At 35.3% G+C, this 27,591-nt stretch overlaps 1 protein-coding gene across 3 annotated transcripts in view; it reads right to left on the reverse strand.

The window, feature by feature from the left end:
* The window catches only part of ssbp4 (single stranded DNA binding protein 4), a 391,987-nt gene that overhangs the window by 332,863 nt on the left and 31,533 nt on the right, over positions 1–27,591 (reverse strand). For all 3 annotated transcript variants that reach the window (XM_061888820.1, XM_061888818.1, XM_061888819.1), the window contains exon 2: positions 2,822–2,894. The gene's annotated coding sequence lies outside the window, so the exon portion shown is untranslated. The remainder of the gene's footprint in view (positions 1–2,821; positions 2,895–27,591) is intronic.

A 27,591-nucleotide genomic window follows, 5' to 3' on the forward strand; every position in this document is an offset into this window, starting at 1 on the left:
TTTGGTAAGCTATGAAACCGCACTGCTTGAAGGATTGCCGGCGCAGTAAACATACGAGTATTATTATGGCGTGTGTGGGGGGGAATCCTTTTTTTTTTTTTTTTTTTTTTTTCTTTGTCTTGAAAAAGGGACGTTTTTGTCATGAAAAAGGGAGGTTTTTGTGGTTGGTTCACTGATTGTAAGTGTATATTGTGTTTTTATGTTGATTTAATAAATTAAAAAAATAATAAAAATTTTTTTTTTTTTTTTTTTTAAATAAAAATGTATAAAAAAGGTGTTCTGCGGCCCGGTACCAATCAGGCGGGCCGCGGCCCGGTGGTTGGGGACAACTGCATTAAAGCAGAGGATGCAACACATTAAAGGATTTATAGGCCAAGTGAAATGAGATTTTCTTATTCATACGGGGATAGCAGGTCCATTCTGTGTCATACTTGATCATTTCGCGATATTGCCATATTTTTGCTGAAAGGATTTAGTAGAGAACATCGACTTTTGGTCGCTAAAAGAAAAGCCTTGCCTTTACCGGAAGTAGCAGACCATGTGCGCGTGACGTCACGGGTTGTAGGGCTCCTCACATCCTCACATTGTTTACAATCATAGCCACCAGCAGCTAGAGCGATTCATACCGAGAAAGCGACAATTTCCCCATTAATTTGAGCGAGGATGAAAGATTCGTGGATGAGGATATTGAGAGTGAAGGACTAGAAGAAAAAAAAAAAGTTACAAAAACAAAAAAAAAAGGCGAGGGCAGTGAGAGCGATTCAGATATTAGACACATTTACCAGGATAATTCTGGAAAATCCCTTATCTGCCTATTGTGTTACTAGTGTTTTAGTGAGATTATATAGTACCTGAAAGTCGGAGGGGTGTGGCCAGGGGTTTGGTGAGGAGGTAATAGTCCGCAGCTGTAGGAGGACGCAAGCTTTGCTCATAACTACAGTAAGAGCCGACTTATTACCACCATTTTCTCACCGAAACCTGCCGGTTGACATATGGTCGGGATACATGTTCGCTTGACCGCTCTGTTCCATAGTAAAGCTTCACATTCGGGAATTTTAAACAAGGAAACACCGGCTGTGTTTGTGTGGCTAAAGGCTAAAAGCTTCCCACCTCCATCTTTCTACTTCTCCATTATTAATTGAACACATTGCAAAAGATTCAGCAACACAGATGTCCAGAATACCGTGTAATTATGCGATTAAAGGCCTACTGAAACCCACCACGCAGTCTGATAGTTTATATATCAATGATGAAATATTAACATTGCAACACATGCCAATACGGCCGGTTTAGTTTACTAAATTACAATTTTAAATTTCACGGGAGTTTCGTCTTGAAAACGTCGTGTAATGATGACGTGTACACAAGACGTAACGGGTTTTAAGGAAATATGAGCGCTGCACACACACACAGCTAAAAGTCGTCTGCTTTAACGGCATAATTACACAGTATTTTGGAGATCTGTATTGCTGAATCTTTTGCAATTTGTTCAATTAATATTGGAGAAGTCACAGTAGAAAGATGGAGTTGGGAGGATTTAGCCTTTAGCCACACAAACACACGGTGATTCCTTGTTTTAAATTCCTGGAGGTGAAACTTTACTGTGGATCACATTCCGGTCAAGCCAACATGAATCACGACAGAATGTCAACCAGCAGGTTTCGGTGAGAAAATTGTGGTAAAAAGTCGCTTCTTACCGGAGAAAAGCTGAGCTTATGCCGTCCAAAAAGCTGCCGTCGACTCCTCTGAGACATTGGCGTCAACACACCCGTGGACGTACACCTCCGACTATCAGGTACTATTTAACTCACTAAAACACTAGCAACACAATAGAAAAATAAGGGATTTCCCAGAATTATCTTAGTAAATGTATCTGAAAACATTGGAATCCGTCCCAATGCAATCGCGTATTTTTTTTTTTAAACTTATTTATTTATTTTTCTAGTCCGTCGCTATCAATATCGTCAAACACAAATCTTTCATCCTCGCTCAAATTAATGGGGAAATTGTTGTTTTTTTCGGTCCGAATAGCACTTTTTGTTGGAAGCTCCCATTAAAAACAATGTGAATATGTGAGGAGCCATCACACATGTGACGTCATCGCCTGCGACCTCCGGTAGAGGCAGGGCTTTTCTCTTAGCACCGAAAGTTGCAAACTTTATCGTGGATGTTCTCTACTAAATCCTTTCAGCAAAAATATGGCAATATCGCGAAATGATCAAGTATGACACATAGAATGGACCTGCTATCCCCGTTTAAATAAGAAAATCTAATTTCAGTAGGCCTTTAAAGCAGACTACTTATAGTCATCTTACCGCAATGTTTTCAGCAGGACACTTCGCGGGAAATTTAAAATTGCAATTTAGTAAACTAAAAAGGCCGTATTGGCATGTGTTGCAATGTTAATATTTCATCATTGATATATAAACTATCAGACTGCGTGGTTGGTAGTAGTGGGTTTCAGTAGTGCCTTTAAATCTAACAGGAGTCTAATCAGTCTGGCAGACAAACGGTTACTTTTGCTTGGAATGGTTTCAAATAGCGCACATTCCATTTCACTCGGGGAGGGGGGGCGTCTTAAATGTCATAGCACAAAGCCAGCAACAACGCATGCTTACAACGTGTCAAAAGTGATCTCATTACGCAGCGTTTATTACAAATTAGGACTAATAATGAAGGGCGGGTAATCATATCAAGGAGCTGAACCGACGCCATGTTTACATTACAGCTAAATTAACAAGGAGTCAAGAGAACACTGTCGGCTTGGTTGTGTACAAACTGTTTTGGGACTTTCTGCAGGACGTGCAAAGTGATGTCTTACCTCTGACAGGAAGGTCTGTGCTGATTTCTGTGCGCCGACATGCAGCAAATACTCATACACGTATAAAGCTAACCTGCAACAGAAAGACACAGAAAAGAAAAAAAATACATGTAAGTGTGCCGGCAAAATGTCTTGTTTATTTTGAACAAGTTAAAAAAGGTAAATACGTCACTCGCACAAGTAAACGTGTCCGAAAAGGAGAAGGAAGAAACAGAGCTTTTTTTTTTTTTTTAAATCCTCGCCCTTTGAACACATTTCAGCAATTACTGATAGTTTGTTCGCTTCCTGTGTTGAACAAGTCCACATGTTAGCATTTTCTAATAATAGGGACAGGAAGCTCTGATAGTTTGACTTCATAAGAGTTTACCTTGTTCAGTATTTGAAGAAGAAATAATCAATGAAGTACTACAAATTGACAGAAACACTGTATAATATTTCACAGTGCCTTAATTAGATAACATTAAGAAATACACAGAGATGTAAAGAAACAGTTGTGGTCCAAATTTTACATACACTTTGTAAAAAACATAATGTCTTGAGTTTCCAATCATTTCTACAACTTTTATTTTTTTTTGTGATAGAGTAATTGGAGCACATACTTGTTGGTCACAAAAAACATTTATGAAGTTTGTTTTTTTAATGAATCTATTAAGGGTCTGCTGAAAAAGTGACCAAATCTGCAACAGCAATATTAATATTTGGTTACATGTCCCTTGGAAAGTTTCACTCCAATAAGGCGCTTTTGGTAGCCATCCACAAGCTTCTGGTTAAATTTTTGACCACTCGTCTTGACAAAATTGGTGCAGTTCAGCTAAATGTGTTGGTTTTCTGACATGGACTTGTTTCTTCAGCATTGTCCACACGATTAAATCAGGACTTTTTGTGTTGGAATTGTTTAAATCGGGCAAGAAATGTTGAAGTAGTAAATTGTATTAGGGAATTTCAGGAGAATTGGGAACTTTTTGGAACTTCGAAAAGGGGTTGTTTTAATGTCCATGATGGTGGAATCTGTTGAAGGTGGAATGGTTTGAATAGGTTTAAAAATGTGGGAATGGGGGAAGTTTGAAAAATGGCCAAATCATTTTGAATGGGAAAAATGTCCCGGAAAACCTGGGATTCTAGGAAATCTGGGAAAGCCCGCAATTCCCAAATAGGCTGAACAGTTTGAAGTTGGAACAGTTTGAATCGGGTGAAAATTTGATTGATTGATTGATACTTTTATTAGTAGATTGCACAGTACAATTCTGTACAATTGACCACTAAATAGTAACACCCGAATAAGTTTTTCAACTTCTTTAAGTCGGGGTCCACGTTAAATGTGGAAGGAGTCCTCTAACTAGGCAACACACCGTGGCTAGAGCTCTGCCGTAGCCATTCACTACTGCCATCTAGCGTCTTGGGATTGCAACTGCATGCAAAGTCTACAATACAATACTTGCAAATGAGACCCAGAACTGCAGGAATTAAATATATAACACTTGGACAGCACATTTATCATAGTCAGATCACTATTAAATTTTAAGTTGAAGTAATGATTTTATAATCAGTCAAATTAACATTTATTAACACATGAACATAAAATAGTACCCCGATACTCATGAATCATATTCGGTACTATACCGTCTCTAAAAAGTACCGGCCCGGCCCCCCCTTCAACTCCCTTGCAGGACAAGGAACAGCTAAACATGCTTCACTACACACCATAGCTAACCGGCGTCAAAATGTAAACAAACGCCGTTGGTGGATCTACACCTAACATCCACTGTAATGATACCAAGTACAGGAGCGTATCGAGTTGATACTACTGTTATTACGTCAATCATTTTCAGCATCACATCTTCTTTGTTTTTTTTTTTAATGTATATTATGGTTATAAACTCAGGAAATATGTCCCTGGACACATGAGGACTTTGAATATGACTAATGTATGATCCTGTAACAACCTGGTATCGGAATGATACCCGAATTTGTGGTATCATCCAAACTAATGTAAAGTATCAAACAACAGAAGAATAAGTGATTATTACATTTTAACAGAAGTGTAGAGAGAACATGTTAAAAGAGAAAGTAAGCAGATATTAACAGTACACACTAGTTGTGGCGAGATTATCCTCTGCATTTGACCCATCACCCTCACCCCCTGGGAGGTGAGGGGAGCAGTGAGCAGCAACGGTGGCCACGCCCGTGAATAATTTTTTTGGGCGATTTAACCCCCAATTCCCACCCTTGATGCTGAGTGCCAAGCAGGGCGGTAATGGGTCCCATTTTTATAGTCTTTGGAATGACTGGGCTGAGACAATCATTGGTACTTTAACATCATAAGAACAAGTAGATTAATAATCAATTTTTACAGTTTGTCCCTCATAATGTTGACAAAATCATAGAATGGAAAATGACACAATATGTTACTGCATATGTCAGTAGACTCAATTAGGAGCCTTTGTTTGTTTACTTACTACTAAAAGACAAGTTGTCTTGTATGTTCACTATTTCATTTAAGGACAAACTTCCAATAAAAAACATATGATGAGGTGGCGACTTGTCCAGGGTGCACTCCACCTTCTGCCCGAATGCAGCTGAGATAGGCTACAGCCCCCCCAAAAAGGGACAAGCAGTCTGCATTCATCAGCAGCTAAATTAGGAACATTTGTTTGTTTACTTACTACCAAAAGACAAGTTGTCTTGTATATTTTATTTAAGGACAAACTTGCAATAAGAAACATATGATGTAGCGACTTGTCCAGGGTGTACTCCGCCTTCTGCCCGAATGCAGCTGGGATAGGCTCCAGCACCCCCTACCAACCCAAAAAAAGGACAAGCGGTAGGAAATGGATGGACGGATGTTACTGCATACATCAGCAACTTAATTAGGAGCCTTTGTTTGCTTACTAAGTACTAAAAGACAAGTTGTATTGTATGTTAACTATTTTATTCAAGGACAAACTTGCAATAAATAACACGATGAGGTGCCGACTTGTCCAGGGATTACACCGCCTACGACCCCAAAAAAGGGAAATGCGGTAGAAAATGGATGGATGGATGTTTAGTCTACCCTAAGATTTTTTCTTAAATTGAAGCCAATATTGCATTTTTTTTGTGGTCCCCTTCATTAAGAAAAGTACCGAAAAGTATAGACCAGTGGTTCTTAACCGGGGTTCGATCGAACCCTAGGGGTTCGGTGGAGCCTGAGGTCAAGACGCACTCAACTCATCGTGTAAATAAAAACTTCTCCCTATCGGCGTATTATAGATACCCCCGAACAATGTTCTCTCTAATTTTCCCTCAAATATGCAGGTGTGTAATTTGTTGTGAGTTCATGCACTGCTTGTGTTGTTCTTTGAACAAGGTGATGTTCCTTTTGTGCACCAGAAAAAAACATTACTTTGTCTTGAATTTGAAATAAAAATATTTTAATTTTTAACTAAAGAAGGGTTCGGTGAAGAAGCATACAAAACTGGTGGGGTTCAGTACCTCCAACAAGGCTAAAGGGGAACATTATCACCAGACCTATGTAAGCGTCAATATATACCTTGACGGTGCAGAAAAAAGACCATGTATTTTTTTAACCGATTTCCAAACTCTAAATGGGTGAATTTTGGCGAATTAAACGCCTTTCTGTTTATAGCTCTTTTTGCGATGACGTCAGAACGTGACGTCTCCGAGGTAATACAGCCGCCATTTTCATTTTCAACACATTACAAACACCGGGTCTCAGCTCTGTTATTTTCATTTTTTTCAACTATTTTTTGGAACCTTGGAGACATCATGCCTCGTTGGTGTGTTGTCGGAGGGTGTAACAACACTAACAGGGAGGGATTCAAGTTGCACTACTGGCCCAAAGATGCGAAAGTGTCTGCCGCCAGACCCCCATTGAATGTGCCAAAGTGTTTCCACATTTTACCGGCGATGACAGACATGGCACAGAGATGTATGGATAACCTGCAGATGCATTTGCAATGATAAATTCAACGAAATCACAAAGGTGAGTTTTGTTGATGTTGACTTATGTGCTAATCAGACGTATTTGGTCGCGGCGTGACTGCCAGCTAATCGATGCTAACATGCTACGCTAATCGACGCTAACATGTTATTTACCGGCGGTGCTAAAGCAGACATGGCACAGAGATGTATGGATAACCTGCAGATGCATTTGCAACTATAAAGTCAACAAATTCACAAAGGTGAGTTTTGTTGTTGACTGCCAGCTAATCGATGCTAACATGCTACACTAATCGATGCTAACATGCTATTTACCGGCGGTGCTAAAGCAGACATGGCACAGAGATGTATGGATAACCTGCAGATGCATTTGCAACTACATTACGTTTACTTCCACCCACATTTATTGCGGAAAAAACACTTACCAATCGAAGGACTTAAGTTGCTCCAGTGTCACGAGATGCGAAAGTCCTGATCGTTTGGTCCGCACATTTTACCAGCGATGCTAACGCAGCTATTCGGCCATGCTATGGCTATGAATAGCGTCGATAGCTATCAATCAATCAATCAATCAATCGTTTACTTATATAGCCCTAAATCACTAGTGTCTCAAAGGGCTGCACAAACCACCACGACATCCTCGGTAGGCCCACATAAGGGCAAGGAAAACTCACACCCAGTGGGACGCCGGTGACAATAATGACTATGAGAACCTTAGAGAGGAGGAAAGCAATGGATGTCGAGCGGGTCTAACATGATACTGTGAAAGTTCAATCCACAATGGATCCAACACAGTCGCGAGAGTCCAGTCCAAAGCGGATCCAACACAGCAGCGAGAGTCTATTCGCTCAATAGCTTCAGTTTCTTCTTCAATACTTTCATACTCCAACCATCCGTTTCAATACATGCGTAATCTGTTAAATCGCTTAAGTCGCTGAAATCCGAGTCGGAATCCGAGCTAATGTCGCTATATCTTGTTTGTTTACATTGGCAGCACTGTATGACGTCACAGGGAAATGGATAGTCGCATCGCAAATAGCGAAAATCAAGCACTTTAAAGCTTTTTTTTGGGATATTCGGGGACCGGTAAAATTTTCAAAAAAAAACTTCAAAAAATACAACAAGCCACTGGGAACCGATTTTTTTATTGTTTTTAACCCTTTTGAAATTGTGATAGTCCATCCATTCATCCATTTTCTACCGCTTATTCCCTTTCGGGGTCGCGGGGGGCGCTGGCGCCTATCTCAGCTACAATCGGGCGGAAGGCGGGGTACACCCTGGACAAGTCGCCACCTCATCGCAGGGCCAACACAGATAGGCAGACAACATTCACACTCACATTCACACACTAGGGCCAATTTAGTGTTGCCAATCAACCTATCCCCAGGTGCATGTCTTTGGAAGTGGGAGGAAGCCGGAGTACCCGGAGGGAACCCACGCATTCACGGGGAGAACATGCAAACTCCACACAGAAAGATCCTGAGCCTGGATTTGAACCCAGGACTGCAGGACCTTCGTATTGTGAGGCAGACACACTAACCCCTCTGCCACCGTGAAGCCCAAATTGTGATAGTGTTCCCCTTTAAGAACCACTGGTATTGACCTAATAATGCACAGCAGTATCGAAAATAGGTTCCGTTGCGTCCTGGTATCGATTCCCAGGGCCCGGGTATCGGTGCACATTCCTGGTTGTGCGTGCAAAAAGATGCTCAATCAATATAATCCAATCTTTAAAAAGAGCACAAAAAAAGTAGTGGTAGGGCGCCGGCATAAACAAGATTTGACAGTACGAAGATCGTACACACAAAGGACCGGTTGTAAATGTGTGCTGTAAAGCTCTCCAGCTCAGAGCTAAAGAGCATCCGTGGCACTCGGCCACATCCCGGTGGAGTCTGGAGCGCTGCTGTTCAGGCACAGAGGCCGCCAACAACAACAACAACAACGTGAGACGGCCATGAAGAGCGGGGTCAAGTGCTCGGGGAAAAAAAAAAGACCTATATAGTCTGTGATGGCTTTGTAAAGATGGATGGATGGATGCATGCGAGCACACAACTGGAGTGGGCTCGGTCCATGACTGAGAGGTGTGAAGTCACACATTCACAAGAGGAGTACTGGACCACTTGTGACCTTAACCCGCGGCTCTTGAGCCACATTCTTTGGTGGCGCTATGGAGGTTTTTGAAAAATGTATGGAAACGGAAAAAAAAATGCGTTCAAAAATATGTTTTTTGTTGTAAAATGGTTTCTGTAGGAGGACAAACATAACACAAACCTTCCTAATTGTAAGAAAGCCCACTGTTTGATGGATTGATTCTTCATTGATGAGAGTATTTGACCAGCGGCGTTTTGTCCAACTAATTTCAGCGGCCCCTTGAACCCACCGTTGTGTGGACGGTGACTCAACAGTTTGTTTACATGTACGACTTTCGACGCTGCCACAGTGACGTGTTTTATGCCAATCCTTTGTCTTATTTTGTCCACCAAATGTTTTATGCTGTGCGTGAATGCACAAAAAGGTGAGCTTTGTTGATGTTATTGACTTGTGTGGAGTGCTAATCAGGCATATATGGTCACTGCTACCATGAATTGGTTAACGTGGACCCCGACTTAAGTTGAAAAACTTATTCGGGTGTTACCGTTTAGTGGTCAAATGTATGGAATATGTACTGAACTGTGCAATCTACTAATAAAAGTTTCAATCAATCAAAACTGCATGACTGCAAGCTAATCCATGCTAACAAGTCACTCATGTCAGCGGCCCCTTGAACTCACTGTTGTGTGGACTGTGACTCAACAGTTTGTTTACGTGTATAACGTTGTCTGACCTGCCACAGAAAGACGTGTTTTATGCCATTCCTTCTTTGTCTCATTTTGTCCACCAAACATTTTATGCTGTGCGCGAATTAACAAAAAGGTGAGCTTTGTTGGTGTTATTGACTTGTGTGGAGTGCTAATCAGGCATATTTGGTCACTGCATGACTGCAAGCTAATCCATGCTAACATGCTATTTGGGCTAGCTGTATGTACTGTACATATTAAATCATTATGCCTCGTTTGTAAGTTTATTTGAGCTCATTTACTTATGTCCTCTGTGAATTTAGTTTATTTTGTTGATTGGCATCACTAAATAGGCCTTAATGTGTGATTGTGAGTGTGAATGTTGTCTGTCTGTCCATGCGATGCGATGGTGACTTGTCCAGGGTGTAGCCAGCCTTCCTCCCGAATGCAGCTGAGTTAGGCTCCAACACCCCCCGCAACCTCGAAAAGGGACAAGCGGTGAAAAATGGATGGATGCCCGTGTTTCATGACACATTATCTGTATGTAATATTGGCTGCATTTCTGATAGTTGTTTGTTTGCCATGTTGTTCCAGACCACAGCAAACGTTACCCAGCTTGCAAATATTGTAATAAATCCATTAGAAGAAGACAGCCTACCACTTCCTTTTATGTGTGTGTATATATACACATACATACACACACACACACACACATATATATATATACATATATATATATATGTGTGTGTGTGTGTGTGTATATGTATACTCATACATACAGATACATACACACACACACATATACATATATATATATATATATATATATATGTATGTATGTGTATATGTATATGTATGTATATATATATATACACACACACACACACATGTATATATATATATATACATACATACATACATACACATATACATACATACACATATATCTTCTTTTTTTAAATCTTTTTTACTATGTATATTACTATATTATTGTGTATGCACCTTAGGGGATCTGCTCCAATTTCTTTGTTATTCGAACCTGTTCACTATAATAATGATATAATAAAACTATTTTCTAAATTGGGCTATTTGCTGAAGAAAGACAAAATAATTGAACTTACAGCTCCAGGGCCTGTAGCTGACTGATGGGTAGTTGGCAGACCTCAGGGGTTTATGTTAACATGTTTGGCGAAGCCTTCTTTTTTTTTTTTGCTGTCTTGATATCATTACCATGAGGAAGGGAGTTTTTCTTTTGCGTTGAGCACATCTTTTCTCAAAAATTGAGCAAACAAGTGATGGACATGATAGATTTTTCTCAAATTTGGTGCTCACTGACATGCTCCAGGGCGGGAATATTTTAAACTAAAATGCTTTCCAGAAAGCTAAGGACCGGGGGGCGGACTTCTCCAATTCATTCACTATTAGTCTTATTTTATATATTCCGAAGAACCAGCGTTCTCTACAGTAGATATTGGATTTTGTGATTTTTTTATTTTTTTTTAAGAGTAAAAGGAACAGTCTGCAAAAAAGCTCATCAAAAATCATCTCTATGACAGCACTCGAGTGTTTTTAAGGACTTGCTGCAAAAATATGAGTCTCTCAAACGTTTTTAGAACTGTACTCGAGGGCCACCAGTTTAATAGCCCAAATGATGAAAAAGAGAAGACCTAAAACACAACCTTGAGAAACACCACAAGTATAACTAACAAAATTGAACAAATGACTACTGACTGTATCTGAAGTAAACAAGCTAGAGCAAGACCTCAGTTGCATGATTGTGGAAAAAAAAGTGTAACTGCCAAAAGGATGAGGACTTAAAGTGGTGCCTTGAGGAACGCTTCATTTATGTAAATCACAAGTTTGGACCCCAGTGTTCAATGTCAGCTTTAAAGTAAAATGTCAATACAAGGATCTGCCAATGTGTTTACAGTGGTCCAAGTTCCTCTACACAACAAGAGCACTCTACTGTTTAAGGAACTGACTGCAAACATGTCTGTCTCCCAAGTTTTGCACTGAACTCCAGGTCCAGTATGGTGGATTTGGCCCCGAACCGCTAGATGAATACCCCTGCTCTAGGAACACATGTTAATCTGACATTATGACCATGGAAGTGTCAGAAGAGAAGCACTGAGAACTGTGTGTAGGTATCTAAGTAGGTAGGTAGTTATGTATGTTTGTAAGTAGATAGGTAGGTAGGTCAACAAGTATGTACAGGTAGGTAGGTAAATATGTATATAGGTATGTAAGTATGTACAGTAGATAGGTAAACATGTATATAGCTATGTAAGTATGTAGGTAGGTAGTTGGGTAGGAAGGCAAATATGTACTGTATATGGTATGTAAGTATGTAGGTGGGTAGGTAAGTAAATATGTATATAGGTATGTAAGTATGTAGTTGGGTAGGAAGGCAACTATGTATATGGTGTGTAAGTATGTAGGTGGGTAGGTAGGTAAATATGTATATAGGTATTTATGTATGTAGGGGGTGGTAGGTACATATGTATATAGGTATGTAAGTATGTATGTAGGTAAATATCTATACAGGTATGTAAGAATGTAGGTAGGTAAATATGTATACAAGTGTGTAGGTAGGTAGGGAAATATGTATAAATAAATACCAATAGAAAAAGCAATATTGATTATGAACAATACCAATAGTTTACCTCTATTATCAACAATACAGTTGTTCAAATGCAACAGTAAGTATACATAATGATAACTGGAAAGATACATTGAAAAAAAAAAAAGGAATACCGAAAGATGGAGGGGAAGAGAGAGAGGCAACCTATATTAATCTTGTAGATTGTTATAGTAACAATGGGTTAAGCTTTGTCAGTATGCTGTCACGCCAAATTTCTTCCCCCCTACAACCCCCCCCCCACCCCCCCCCCATTAATTCCGGGGTCATGATTAATACGGACGTTTTGTTAACGCTATATTATAAAAATATAACGCTATATTATAAAAATATAACGCTATATTATAAAAATACAGACGTTTTGTTAACGCTATATTATAAAAAAAAATTAAAAAACAATTTACAAACACAAGCTATGGGATGACGCATTTACTTCCGGGGTCACGTTTCCTCTTATGTCATCCCATAGTTTGTGATTGTAAATTGTTTTTTACATTTTTTTATAATATAGCGTTAACAAAACGGCTGTGTTTTTATAATATAGCGTTATATTTTAATAAAATAGCGTTATATTTTAATAATATAGCGTTAACAATTAATCATGACCCCGGAAGTAAATGGGGGGAAAAGGTTTTTGTAGGGAGAAGAAGTTTGGCGTGACAATGCCGTGTGTTACCCATCGGAAGTTGTCTTTTTTTTTTTAAGTTATCGTGCCGTGATTTTACCAGTCTGGCCCCACTTGGGAGTGGATTTTTTTTCATGTGGCCCCCGCATCTAAAATGAGTTTGACACCCACTGGATTAAGGTCTTTCCACGGGACGTAGGAGGCTTAAAGGGGAAAATTATCACAATTTCAAAAGGGTTAAAAACCATAAAAATCTGTTCCCAGTGGCTTGTTGTATTTTTGGAAGTTTTTTTTTTTAAATGTTACCGGTCTCGGAATATCCCTAAAAAAAGCTTTTAAGTGCTTGATTTTCGCTATTTGCGATGCGACTATCCATTTCCCTGTGACGTCATACAGTGCTGCCAATGTAAACAAACAGCAAGATATAGCGACATTAGCTCGGATTCAGACTCGTACTTCAGCGGCTTAAGCGATTCAACAGATTACGCATGTATTGAAACGGATGGTTGGAGTATGAAAGTATTGAAGAAGAAACTGAAGCTATTGTGCGAATAGCTATTGACGCTATTCATAGCCATAGCATGGCCGAATAGCTACGTTAGCATCGCCGGTAAAATGTGCGGATCAAACGATCAGGACTTTCGCATCTCGTGACACTGGAGCAACTTAAATCCGTCGATTGGTAAGTGTTTTCTTCGCATTAAATGTGGGTGGAAGGAAACGTAATATCGTTGCAAATGCATCTGCAGGTATCCATACATCTCTGTGCCATGTCTGCTTTAGCACCGCCGGTAATTAGCATGTTAGCGTTGATTAGCATAGCATGTTAGCATCGATTAGCTGGCAGTCACGCCGCGATCAAATATGTTTGATTAGCACATAAGTCAACATCAACAAAACTCACCTTTGTGATTTCGTTGACTTTATCGTTGGAAATGCATCTGCATGTTATCCATACATCTCTGTGCCATGTCTGATTTAGCACCGCCGGTAATTAGCATGTTGGCGTCGTTTAGCGTAGCATGTTAGCATCGATTAGCTGGCAGTCACGCCGTGACCAAATATGTTTGATTAACACATGAGTCAACATCAACAAAACTCACCTTTGTGATTTCGTTGACTTTATCGTTGGAAATGCATCTGCATGTTATCCATACATCTCTGTGCCATGTCTGCTTTAGCACCGCCGGTCATTAGCATGTTAGCGTCGATTAGCGTAGCATGTTAGCATCGATTAGCTGGCAGCCACGCCGCAACCAAATATGTTTGATTAGCACATAAGTCAACATCAACAAAACTCACCTTTGTGATTTTGTTGACTTGGCGGCAGACACTTTCGCATCTTCGGGCCAGTGGTGCAACTTGAATCCCTCCCTGTTAGTGTTGTTACACCCTCCGACAACAGACACATGAGGCATGATGTCTCCGAGGTTCCAAAAAATAGTCAAAAAAACGGAAAATAACAGAGCTGAGACCCAATGTTTACAGTGTTGAAAATGAAAATGGCGGCTGTATTACCTCGCCGACGTCACATTCTGACGTCATCGCCACAGAGTGATAAACAGAAAGGCGTTTAATTCGCCAAAATTCACCCATTTAGAGTTAGGAAATCAGTTAAAAAAAATATATGGTCTTTTTTTCAGCAACATCAAGGTATATATTGACGCTTACATAGGTCTGGTGGTAATGTTCCCCTTTAATTAGAGGCAAACCATTTGAGAAATGGGACTTAGTGTGTGAATGTCAACAATGTCTGTGTGTCCTGCGATGAGGTGGCGACTTGTCTAGGGTGTACGCCGCCTTCCACCCAAATGCAGCTGAGATAGGCTCCAGCACCCCCCGCGACCTCAAATGGGACAAGCGGTAGAAAAATGGATGGATGGACTTAGTGCATGAATGTGTCACTAACTCAAGTCCTGCTTTCCTTTGGCCACGCATCAAGAAGTCTTGTCTTCTGCTGGCACCACACCTGACTTTAAGCCCCCGGGCTGCCCCCTGTCCTGCACCCCCCCCCTCCAGAGACAAGGGCATATCAGCCATGCTTAGCGGCTAAAGCGCAGACAGTCAGCAAATTAACTTTCGTGTCTTTGTTTCAATAATTCAGCGGCAGCAGGGTGAGTGGAGGTGTGCGCGGATTAAGCACCTCTGTTTCACAGACAGTATTATCTTTCAGCGCAAAAAAAAAGACTAAAGATGTGTCACATGCATAATTTAGGTCACACAGCACACTCCGCGCCAAGTGTAGCCGCATTAAAAAAAAAAAAAAAACGCCAAACATTATTTCCGGAATGTGAAATATTTATGAGGATGGTATAAGAGCGGTATGGATGTAGCACTTGAAGTGCAGGCTGTGATACAGTCAAGCACGTTTCACTGAAGCTTCATTCCCTACGCGCTCGCTGTTTATGTATTTGCTGGGCTTTGTCACCACGCTCGCTTTGTCACAACAAATCAGTGTCAATAAGGGTGTAAACACGCACGCTGCTGTCGCTCGTCAGCACAACCACCTGCAAAACGCCCCATCATGCCGCTTGCCTCGCATCAATATTACAGGAAGAGGGAGCTGACGTTAATGCCTGTTACACTTCCCACTGCAGCGTTAACGACATCCGGGGGAAAAGAGGGTCCAAAATACAATTTACGAGAAAATATACATTTTATCCAAAAGGTTTTATGCGAAAAAAATGGTCGTTTCCGAAAGAAAATAGAATTTAGAAAAAATATAGAAAAATTGTTTATCTTTACAGTAGAATTACAAAAAAAGGCTTAAATTACAAGAAAAAATAGTTAATTATGAGGAATAATTTTTTTCTCATGACATTTTAATTTTCAATTTTAACTAACATGAGTATGAAGTCACCGTAATGCTTGCTACACTTCTTACTACAACATTAAGGACATCCTGGAAAAAAATGACTATTTACAAATTTTATCCGAAAGGTACGCCCAAAAAATGTTTTTTTCCAAAAAAAAAAAAAAAAAAAAATGGATTTAGAAAAAAGGAATATAGAAGAAAAATAGTTTTATCTTTTCAGTACACAAAGTTGTAAATGACAAGAACAATGTAGTGAATTAGGAGGAAAACAGGTCAAAATATTCCAAGGAAATTTGAACTAACATGAGTATGAAGTCACCTTAATTAATAAGTTGCGATGTTGCGCAGAGAAAGTTGTAAATTGCAAGAAAGGAAAAAAAAAATAGAGAGTGCAAAATACAATTTACGAGATAATATAAATTTCATCCAAAAGGTTTTATGCGGAAAATATGGTCGTTTCCGAAAGAAAATAGGATTTTGAAAAAAATATAGAAAAATTGTTTATCTTTACAGTAGAATTACAAAAAAAAGGTTTAAATTACAAGAAAAAATAGTTAATGAGGAATAATTTTTTCTCATGACATTTTCATTTTCAATTTTAACTAACATGAGTATGAAGTCACCGTAATGCTTGCTACACTTCTTACTACAACATTAAGGACATCCTGGAAAAAAATGACTATTTACAAATTGTATCCAAAAGGTACGCCCAAAAAATGGTTGTTTCCCAAAAAAAAAAAAAAATTGGATTCAGAAAAAAGGAATATAGAAGATGAATAGTTTTATCTTTTCAGTACACAAAGTTGTAAATGACAAGAACAATGTAGTGAATTAGGAGGAAAACAGGTCAAAATATTCCAAGGAAATTTGAACTAACATGAGTATGAAGTCATCTTAATTGATAAGTTGCGATATTATGCAGAGAAAGTTGTAAATTGCAAGAAAGAAAAAAAAAAAGGAGGGTACAAAATACAATTTACGAGATGATATAAATTTCATCCAAAAGCTTTTATGCGGAAAATATGGGCGTTTCCGAAAGAAAATAGGATTTAGAAAAAAATATAGAAAAATAGTTTATCTTTACAGTAGAATTACAAAAAAAAGGCTTAAATTACAAGAAAAAATAGTTAATTATGAGGAATAATTTTTTCTCATGACATTTTAATTTTCAATTTTAACTAACATGAGTATTTAGTCACCGTAATGCTTGCTACACTTCTTACTACAACATTAAGGACATCCTGGAAAAAAATTACTATTTACCAATTTTATCCAAAAGGTACGCCAAAAAAAATGGTTGTTTCTCAAAAAAAAAACAATTGGATTAAAAAAAAGGAATATAGAAAAAATAGTTGTTTTATCTTTTCAGTACACAAAGTTGTAAATGACAAGAACAATGTAGTGAATTAGGAGGAAAACAGGTCAAAATATTCCAAGGAAATTTGAACTAACATAAGTATGAAGTCACCTTAATTAATAAGTTGCGATATTATGCAGAGGAAGTTGTAAATCGCAAGAAAAAAACAAAAAATATTCTTAATAATCATAAAAGAATGGAGGAAAAAAGTTGTTTAATTTAAGAAAAAGCCAAAAAAAACAATTACTAGGAGTAAATGACAAGAAAAAGACACAGCTACAAAAATGGTTTTATGTCATTCTTGACACAAGAAAAAGGTTATGAATTGCAATAGAAAAAAATTCAAAATCATGCCAAAAAAGACAATGTTCCTAATCATAATATTACAGGGCAAAATAAATACTTTGCTAAAAGTAAATGACAAAAGAAGGGCATAATGTTAAATATGTATTACGAAAACAATGTTTTTTTTCCAAAAATTAGAAATCCAAATAAAAAGTCTTAAATTACATGAAAAACTAGTTAATGAGGAATTAATGTGCATTTTTCCCCCATAACATTTTACTTTTAAATTTTAACTAACATGAGTAAGAAGTCACCGCAATGTTTGTTACACTTCCTACTTTATAGTAGAATGTAATTAGAATTACAAAAAAGGTCTTAAATTACAAGAAAAGCTAGTTAATTATGACGATTAATGTGCATTTTTTCTTAGGACATTTTAATTTGAAATTTTAACTAACATGAGTCACTGCAATGCTTGTTACACTTCCCACTGCAGTATTAAGGACATCCTGGGGAAAAAAATTACAATTTACAAGAAAATACAAATTTTATCCAAAAGGTGTTACGCAAAAAATGGTTGATTCTGAAAGAAAATAAGATTATATAGTAGAATTACAAAAAAAAAGTCTTAAATTACAAGGAAAACTAGTTAATTATGAGTAATAAAATGTGCATTTTTTCCAATGACATTTTAATTTTAAATTTTAACTAACATGAGTATGAAGTCACTGCAATGCTTGTTAGACTTCCTACTGCAGCATTGAGGACATCCTGGTGAAAAAAATTACAATTTACAAGAAAATACAAAATTTGAACCAAAAGTACGCGAAAAAAATGGTTTCCAAAAAAAAATTGGAATGAGAAAAAGGAATATAGAAACATTTTTGTTTTTATCTTCTCAGCACACAAAATTGTAAAATGACAAGAAAAATGTAGTTTGAGGAAAATGTCATAATATTCCAAGGAAATTTGAACGAACATGAGTATGAAGTCCCCTTAATTAATAAGTTGTGCTATTACGCAGGGAAAGTTGGAAATTGCAAGAAAAAAAATAAATAAATATTAATAATCATAAAAGAATGGAGGAAAAAAGTTGTTTAAGAAAAAGCCCCCCAAAAAAAGATCATTACTAGAAGTAAATGACAAAAAAAGACAGCTACAAAAACGGTATTATGAAATTAAATTCTTGAAACTAGAAAAAAGTTATGAATTGCAATTCTAAATCATGCCAAAAAAGATAATGTTCCTAATCATAATATTACAGGGCAAAATAAATACTGTGCTAAAAGTAAATGACAAAAGGAGGGCATAATGTTAAATATGTATTACAAAAACAAAGTTGTTTTTTTTCCAAAAATTTGAATTTAAAAAAAAGTTAAATTACAAGAAAAAAAATTGTGAATTATGAGGAATAAATGCGCATTTTTTCCTTAGACATTTCAAATTTGAAATTTTAACCAACATGAGTATAAAGTCGCCGTAATGAATAAGTTGCAATTTTACACAGAGAAAGTTGTATATTGCAAGATAAAAAAAACTCATACATTGTGTAAAACATGTTCTTAATAGTCGTAAAATTATGAAAAAAAAAAGTGGTTTAATTTTAAAAAAGCCAAAAAAAGATAATTACTAAAAATAAATGAGAAGAAAAGGACACAAAGTTACAAAAATGGTATTATGAAATAAAATCCACTCAACAAGTTTCACCAAACACACCAATGGGAGAACCCAGAGAGAACTTTTGATCTGGTGGTACAAGTAACATCTCCAGTATCTAAAAATGAGGGAATATTTATCTGGCTAACACTGCTGTTGCTGCTGCCCTGAGGAGGCTAACACTGCTGTTGCTGCTGCCCTGAGGAGGCTAACACTGCTGTTGCTGCTGCCCTGAGGAGGCTAACACTGCTGTTGTTGCTGCCCTGAGGAGGCTAACACTGCTGTTGTTGCTGCCCTGAGGAGGCTAACACTGCTGTTGTTGCTGCCCTGAGGAGGCTAACACTGCTGTTGTTGCTGCCCTGAGGAGGCTAACACTGCTGTTGTTGCTGCCCTGAGGAGGCTAACACTGCTGTTGTTGCTGCCCTGAGGAGGCTAACACTGCTGTTGTTGCTGCCCTGAGGAGGCTAACACTGCTGTTGCTGCTGCCCTGAGGAGGCTAACACTGCTGTTGCTGCTGCCCTGAGGAGGCTAACACTGCTGTTGCTGCTGCCCTGAGGAGGCTAACACTGCTGTTGTTGCTGCCCTGAGGAATTAGCAAGCATTCACAAACATCAATTTCTCCAACTCCAGTACAGCAGCACCTACCACCAACATATCAAGCAGACTGCCATAAAGCCTGCTGATCAAGGTACTGCAAGGTTAAACTACCAACAGTAACAATGCCTCCTAGGAAGGCACAGGTTGACGAGCTGGAAGAAATAAAACTCTCGCTTAACTTTATGTCTGAAGAGTTGTCCAGAGTGGCAAACCAACAAACTGCTCTTAGTCAACTAGTGGAGGAAGTTAGAGAGCTAAAAAAAATAATTGTAGAAAAAGACAAATCAATTAAAATATTGGAAGGACGTGTTGATGAACTTGAACAATACACAAGAATGGATGATGTGATTGTCAGTGGCTTGAACACCAAACACCGCTCATATGCTCGAGCAACTGCAGGTGAAAAGAATGGTGGGGATGAGTCCACGATGGAGCTAGAAAACCTGGAGCAACAGGTCCTGCAGTTTTTTCAGTCTAAGAACATTGAAATAGACAGTAATGCTATCTCTGCCTGTCATACCCTCCCTCGAAGGGATAACTTGGCAAAACAAGCAATTATTGTAAGGTTTACGAACAGGAAAGTAAAAACTGATCTTTTGAGACAGTCTAAAAAGTTAAGAGGTACGGCAGTGTACATTAATGAGCACTTAACAAAAAAAAACTCGGACATAGCAAGACAGGCTAGGGCCCTAAAGAAACAAGGGAAAATTCAGTCCACGTGGACACGGAATTGCAAAGTCTGGATAAAACTACAGGGCACGCCTGAAGAAGCAAAGGTTCTAGTAATCAGAGAAATGGGGGAGCTTGAAAAGTACAAATGATGAAACCAGTAATCATGTTGCCAACTTGGTAATTGAATGTTAATATAACAGCAAATGAATGAGTGAAATATGAACTTTGCACTATGTTTGAAAACGATATAGACCCTGAAAAAAATTTATTCAATGGCATAGCAATGAATTGCAAATATTATACAGATGAACAATATAATGACAGTATAAAATTAAGTAACCAATTAACAATTATACATATTAATAGTAGAAGTCTGTCTGCAAACTTTCACCATATAAAGGAATTTTTAAGTCAATTTGTAAAACCTTTTAGCATTATAGCAATATCAGAAACTTGGATAACTCAAGAAAAAAGTGTAGATTTTGGTCTGAATGGATATGAATTTGTGCATTTGGATAGAATAGATAAAAAGGGAGGAGGAGTAGCACTCTATATTGATAAAAATCTAAACTTTATTAAAGTTGAAAATATGACATCTATCATTGAACAAGTAATGGAATGTATAACGGTAGAGATTATAAGGGAGGGAAGAAAAAATATCCTAGTTAGTTGTATATATAGAACTCCGGGATCCAAAATAGAAATCTTCACCAAAGCTATGGAAGGATTATTTTATAAATTGAATAACAAAGAAATATTTATTAGTGGAGACTTTAACATTGACTTAATACATACAAGTAGCAATAGAGAAACAGCAGAATTTATAGACACAATGCACAGTATGAGTTTGATATCTTTGATAAATAAACCAACAAGAATCACATCACATAGTGCCACCCTAATTGACAATATATTTACCAATATAATGGATGACAACCTAATATGTGGAATCTTGATAAATGATATAAGTGATCATCTCCCAGTCTTTGTGGTCTACAACTGTGCCAGTAAAATTAAAATCAAGAATGAATGTGAAACTGTCTATAAAAGAATCATAACAGAGAAATCGCTCAACAAATTCAAGAATGAACTACAAAAGCAAAATTGGAATACTATTTATGATAAAAAAGAAGTTAATGCAGCTTATGAAGAATTCTTAAACACATTTAAAATACTATATGATGGAAATTGTCCAGTAGTAAATTATAAAAGGAAGTCAAAGTACGGCGAGTTTAAACCGTGGATGACTAAAGGACTCCAAAATGCCTGTAAAAAAAAGAATATTTTATATAAGGAATTTATAAAAAATAGAACTTTAGTAAATGAAAATAAATATAAAAAATATAAAAATAAACTAATCAATATAATCAGAATGTGTAAAAAAGATTATTATATAAATAAACTGGAATATAACAAGAATAATATAAGAGGTGTATGGAAAATATTAAATGGTATTATTAGAAATAAAAATTATGATAATCAATACCCACCATACTTTATGGAAAATAACAATATGATTAAGGATAAGGAGGTGATAGTAAATACATTTAATGAGTATTTTATAAATATTGGACCGAAACTAGCAGAAGAGATAAAGGTAGAAGGGACAAAAATAGATGCAGCAGATTATATCAACCCAAACCCTAAAACAATGTTTTTAAAACCAGTAGTAGAAAGAGAAATCAGGGACATAGTCAAAAGTTTTAAGAACAAAACAAGCAAAGATGTGGATGATATAGACATGCAAACTTTAAAGTGTGTGATAGATGGAATTAGTGCTCCATTAGCGTATCTATTTAACCTTTCATTTGAAATGGGAGTATTTCCTCAACTAATGAAAATTGCAAAAGTTGTTCCTATTCACAAAGCGGGAGACGGACACTTATTCACAAACTACAGACCAATCTCAATACTACCACAGTTCTCCAAAATATTAGAAAAAATATTTATAAATAGATTCGATGGCTTTGTAGAAAAAAATGAAATATTAACGGATAGGCAATATGGTTTCAGGAATAATCGATCAACAGCACAAGCATTAACAGATTTAATTGAGGAAATAACTGATAGTATTGATAAAAATAAATATACAATAGGAGTATTCTTAGATCTTAAGAAGGCTTTTGATACAGTAGACCATAGTATTCTTTTTAGAAAAATGGAAAAATATGGATTTAGGGGTATTGTTCTGGAATGGATAAAAAGTTATTTATCTGATAGAAAGCAGTTTGTACAGATATCACAAAACAAATCATGCTGGTTAAATATTAAATGTGGGGTACCACAGGGGTCAGTCTTAGGGCCCAAGATGTTCATCATGTATATAAATGATATTTGTAAAGTAACTGAAAACCTTAAATATGTGTTATTTGCGGATGACACCAATGTACTCTGTTCTGATGTGGACTTGCAGCAGCTCCTGAGGACCGTCACCATGGAGATGTATAAACTAAAAAAATGGTTTGATGCTAATAAATTATCATTGAACCTAAATAAAACTAACTTTATGTTATTTGGAAATAAGAGAAATGATATAGATGTAAAATTATATATAGACAATGTTAGTATAGAAAGAGTAAACAAAATCAAATTTTTGGGTGTGATCTTGGACCACAGGATCTGCTGGAAGTCACACATTACATACATCAAAGGGAAGTTGGCCAGAAGTATTGCTGTCCTGGGTAAAACAAGGCACATTCTTAATCAAAAAACATTACACACTCTTTATTGTACACTTGTTTTACCATATTTGAGTTACTGTCTAGAAGTTTGGGGAAATACATATAAGACGAACATCCAACCACTATTCATAATGCAAAAAAGGGCCATCAGACTGATACATAACACAGGACCCCGAGAACACACTAATGGATTATTTATAAAAACATTTGATTTAAAACTACCAGATCTCATCCAACTCAAGACTGCCCAAATGATTTATAAAGCAAGTAAAGATTTACTTCCAACAGGGTTACAGAGAAGATTTTTACAAAGAGAAGGGAATTATAATTTAAGAGGAGAACTACTTTTTAAGATCCAATATTGTAGAACAACGCAGAAACGAATGAGTATAACAATAGCAGGGGTTAAAATATGGAACTGTTTAAAGGATGAAATAAAACACAGCACCAACATAAACCAGTTTAAAAAGCTTTTTAAATAATTTATCATTAGAAAATATAAGAAAGAAGAGCAAACATTGTTTTAGAAAGACAATAATATATATGTATATAAATACAATGTATGATTTCATAATTATACATATAGGTTATATTAAAATGTATATATTACCACTTTATATGGAATTTAAATGAATTGTGTATGTATAATGTATGTATGTGTGTATATGTGTATGTATATGTATATATATATATATGTGTGTGTATGTATGTATGTGTATATGTATATATATATATATGTGTGTGTATGTATATGTATATATATATATATATATAAGTGTACAAATGTATATGTTTGATTTAAATGTTAAACTATGTATATGAGACGTGTGCTACATATATGTTGCTTATATATTGTTTAAAAAAAAAAAAAGTAATATAAGTGAAGCATGTTTTAGATTTTATATATTTTGAAGCTTGTTCTTGTTGTGATGGGGTAGGTTTATATAAGCGTTGCTTCAACCTACACCCTTTCGGCTCAATCATTGCTCAAATGAGTGTTTTTTTTTTTTTTTTTTTTTTTTTGTTTTTTGTTTTTTGTTTTTCTTTTCTTGTTGTTGTTCTTTGTTTTATGTGAAGATTGCCGAAATAAAATACATTGATTGATTGATTGAAATTGTTTGGGGAAAAAAAAAGTCTTATTACCAAAAAAAAAAAAGTTATGCAATAAAAAAAAAATCCAAAATTATACCAAAAAAGATAATGTTCCTAATCACAAAAATACAAGACAAAATACTTTGCTAATTTTCTAAAGAAAAAATCTAATTACAAAAAAAGTCTTAAATCACAAGAAAAAATTGTGAATTATGAGGAATAAATGTGCATTTTTCCTATGACATTTTAATTTGAAATTGTAACCAACATGAGTATGAAGTCACCTTAAGGAAAAAGTTGCAGATAAAGTTGTAAATTGCAAGAAAAAACTTTATGTATAAAAAAGTTTCTTAATAGTCATAAAATTATGGAAAAAAAAGATGTTTAATTTAAGAAAAAGCCAAAAAAAAAAGATCATTACTAGAAGTAAATGACAAGAAAAGGACAAGCTGCTACAAAAATGGGATTATAAAATCAAATTGTTTGGGGGAAAAAAGTCTTACTAAACAAGTTATGAATTGCAACACAAAATTTATGCCAAAAACGATAATGTTCCTACTCATAATATTACAAGACAAAATCAATATTTTGCGAAAAAGGGCATAATGTAAAATATATATTACAAAAACTAAGTTGTTGTTTTTCCAAAAATTATAGTTACAAAAAAAAAAGTCTTAAATTACAAGAAAAACAAGTTAATTATGAGGATTAAATGTGCATTTTGTCCTGTGACATTTTAATTTTAAATTTTAACTAACATGAGTATGAAGTCACACTTCCTACTTTTAAGGACATCCTGGGAAAAAATAGCTATTTACAAGAAAATACAAATTTTATCCATAAGGTAATGTCAGGCGAAAAATATGGTTGTTTCCAAAAAATTTGATTTAGAAAAAAGGAATAATATTGAAAAATAGTTGTTTTTATTCTATCAGTACACAAAATTGTAAATTACAAGAAAAATGTAGTTAATTAGGAGGAAAACAGGTCCTAATATTACAAGGAAATTTGAACTGACACGAGTGTGAAGTCACCTTAATTGATAAGTTGCAATATTACGCAAAGAAAGTTGTAAATTGCTGGAAAAAAAAAAAAAAAAAGTCTTAATAATCATACAAGGATGAGGAAAAAAGTTGCTTAATGTAGGAAAAAGCCAAAAAAAAGATAATTACTAGAAGTAAATAAGAAAAAGACAGCTACAAAAATGGTATTATGAAATGAAATTCTAAATTATGCCTAAAGACAATGTTCCTAATCATAATATTACAAGGCAAAATAAATACTTTGCTAAAAGTAAATGACAAAAGAAAGGCATAATATAAAAAAAATATATATTACAAAAACAAACAAAAATTTAAAAGACAAAAAAAGTCTTAAATTACAGGAAAAACTAGTTAATTATATGTGCATTTTTCCCTATGACATTTTAATTAGAAATTTTACCAACATGAGTATAAAGTCACCGTAATGAATAAGTTGCAATATTACACAGAGAAAGTTGTATATTGCAAGAAAAAAACCCTCGTACATTGTGTAAAATAGTCATAAAATAATGAGAAAAAAGTGGTTTAATTTAGAAAAGCCAAAAAAAGATCATTAATAGAAGTAAATGACAAGAAAATGACACAGCTACAAAAATGGTAAAATGAAATGAGATTGTTTGGAAAAAAAAAAAGTCTTATTACAAGAAAGAAGTTATGAATTGCAATAGAAAAAATCCAAAATCATGCCAAAAAAGATAATGTTCCTAATTATAAAAATACAAAACGAAATACTTTCCTAAAAAAATTGTAATTACAAAAAAAGTCTTAAATCACAAGAAAAACTAGTTAATTACGAGGAATAAATGTGCATTTTCCCTATGACATTTTCATTTGAAATTGTAACTAACATGAGTATGAAGTCACCTTAAGGAAAAAGTTGCAGATAAAGTTTGAAATTGCAAGAAAAAACATTATGTATAAAAAAGTTTCTTAATAGTCATAAAATTATGGAAAAAAAAGATGTTTAACTTAAGAAAAAGCCAAAAAAAGATCATTACTAGAAGTAAATGACAAGAAAAGGACAAGCTGCTACAAAAATGGGATTATAAAAACTAATTGTTTGGGGGAAAAAAGTCTGAATTGCAACACAAAAATTATGCCAAAAACGATAATGTTCCTACTCATAATATTACAAGACAAAATCAATATTTTGCGAAAAAGGAAATAATGTAAAATATATATTACAAAAACAAAGTTGTTGTTTTTCCAAAAATTATAGTTACAAAAAAAATCTTAAATTACAAGAAAAACAAGTTAATTATGAGGATTAATGTGCATTTTGTCCTGTGACATTTAAATTTTAAATTTTAACTAACATGAGTATGAAGTCACCATAATGCTTGTTACACTTCCTACTATTAAGGACATCCTGGGAAAAAATAGCTATTTACAAGAAAATACAAATTTTATCCATAAGGTAATGTCTGGCGAAAAATATGGTTGTTTCCAAAAAAATTGATTTAGAAAAAAGGAATAATATTGAAAAATAGTTGTTTTTATTCTATCAGTACACAAAATTGTAAATTACAAGAAAAATGTAGTTAATTAGGAGGAAAACAGGTCCTAATATTACAAGGAAATTTGAACTGACACGAGCGTGAAGTCACCTTAATTGATAAGTTGCAATATTACGCAAAGAAAGTTGTAAATTGCAGGAAAAAAAAAAAATTCTTAATAATCATACAAGGATGAGGAAAAAAGTTGCTTAATGTAGGAAAAAGCCAAAAAAAAAGATAATTACTAGAAGTAAATAAGAAAAAGACACCGCTACAAAAATGGTATTATGAAATGAAATTCTAAATTATGCCAAAAGACAATGTTCCTAATCATAATATTACAAGGCGAAATAAATAAGTTGCTAAAAGTAAATGACAAAAGAAAGGCATAATATAAAAAAAATATATATTACAAAAACAAACAAAAATTTAAATGACAAAAAAAGTCTTAAATTACAAGAAAAACTAGTTAATTATATGGATTAATGTGCATTTTTCCCTATGAGATTTTAATTAGAAATTTTACCAACATGAGTATAAAGTCACCGTAATGAATAAGTTGCAATATTACACAGAGAAAGTTGTATATTGCAAGAAAAAAAACCTTGTACATTGTGTAAAATAGTCCTAAAATAATGAGAAAAAGTGGTTTAATTTAGAAAAGCCAAAAAAAGATCATTAATAGAAGTAAATGACAAGAAAATGACACAGCTACAAAAATGGTAAAATGAAATGAGATTGTTTGGAAAAAAAAAAAAGTCTTATTACAAGAAAGAAGTTATGAATTGCAATAGAAAAAATCCAAAATCATGCCAAAAAAGATAATGTTCCTAATTATAAAAATACAAAACGAAATACTTTCCTAAAAAAATTGTAATTACAAAAAAAGTCTTAAATCACAAGAAAAACTACTTAATTACGAGGAATAAATGTGCATTTTCCCTATGACATTTTCATTTGAAATTGTAACCAACATGAGTATGAAGTCACCTTAAGGAAAAAGTTGCAGATAAAGTTTGAAATTGCAAGAAAAAACATTATGTATAAAAAAGTTTCTTAATAGTCATAAAATTATGGAAAAAAAAGATGTTTAACTT

The sequence above is a fragment of the Nerophis ophidion genome, linkage group LG26 (genome assembly GCF_033978795.1).
Source record: "Nerophis ophidion isolate RoL-2023_Sa linkage group LG26, RoL_Noph_v1.0, whole genome shotgun sequence".
Taxonomy (NCBI): Eukaryota; Metazoa; Chordata; class Actinopteri; order Syngnathiformes; family Syngnathidae; genus Nerophis; species Nerophis ophidion.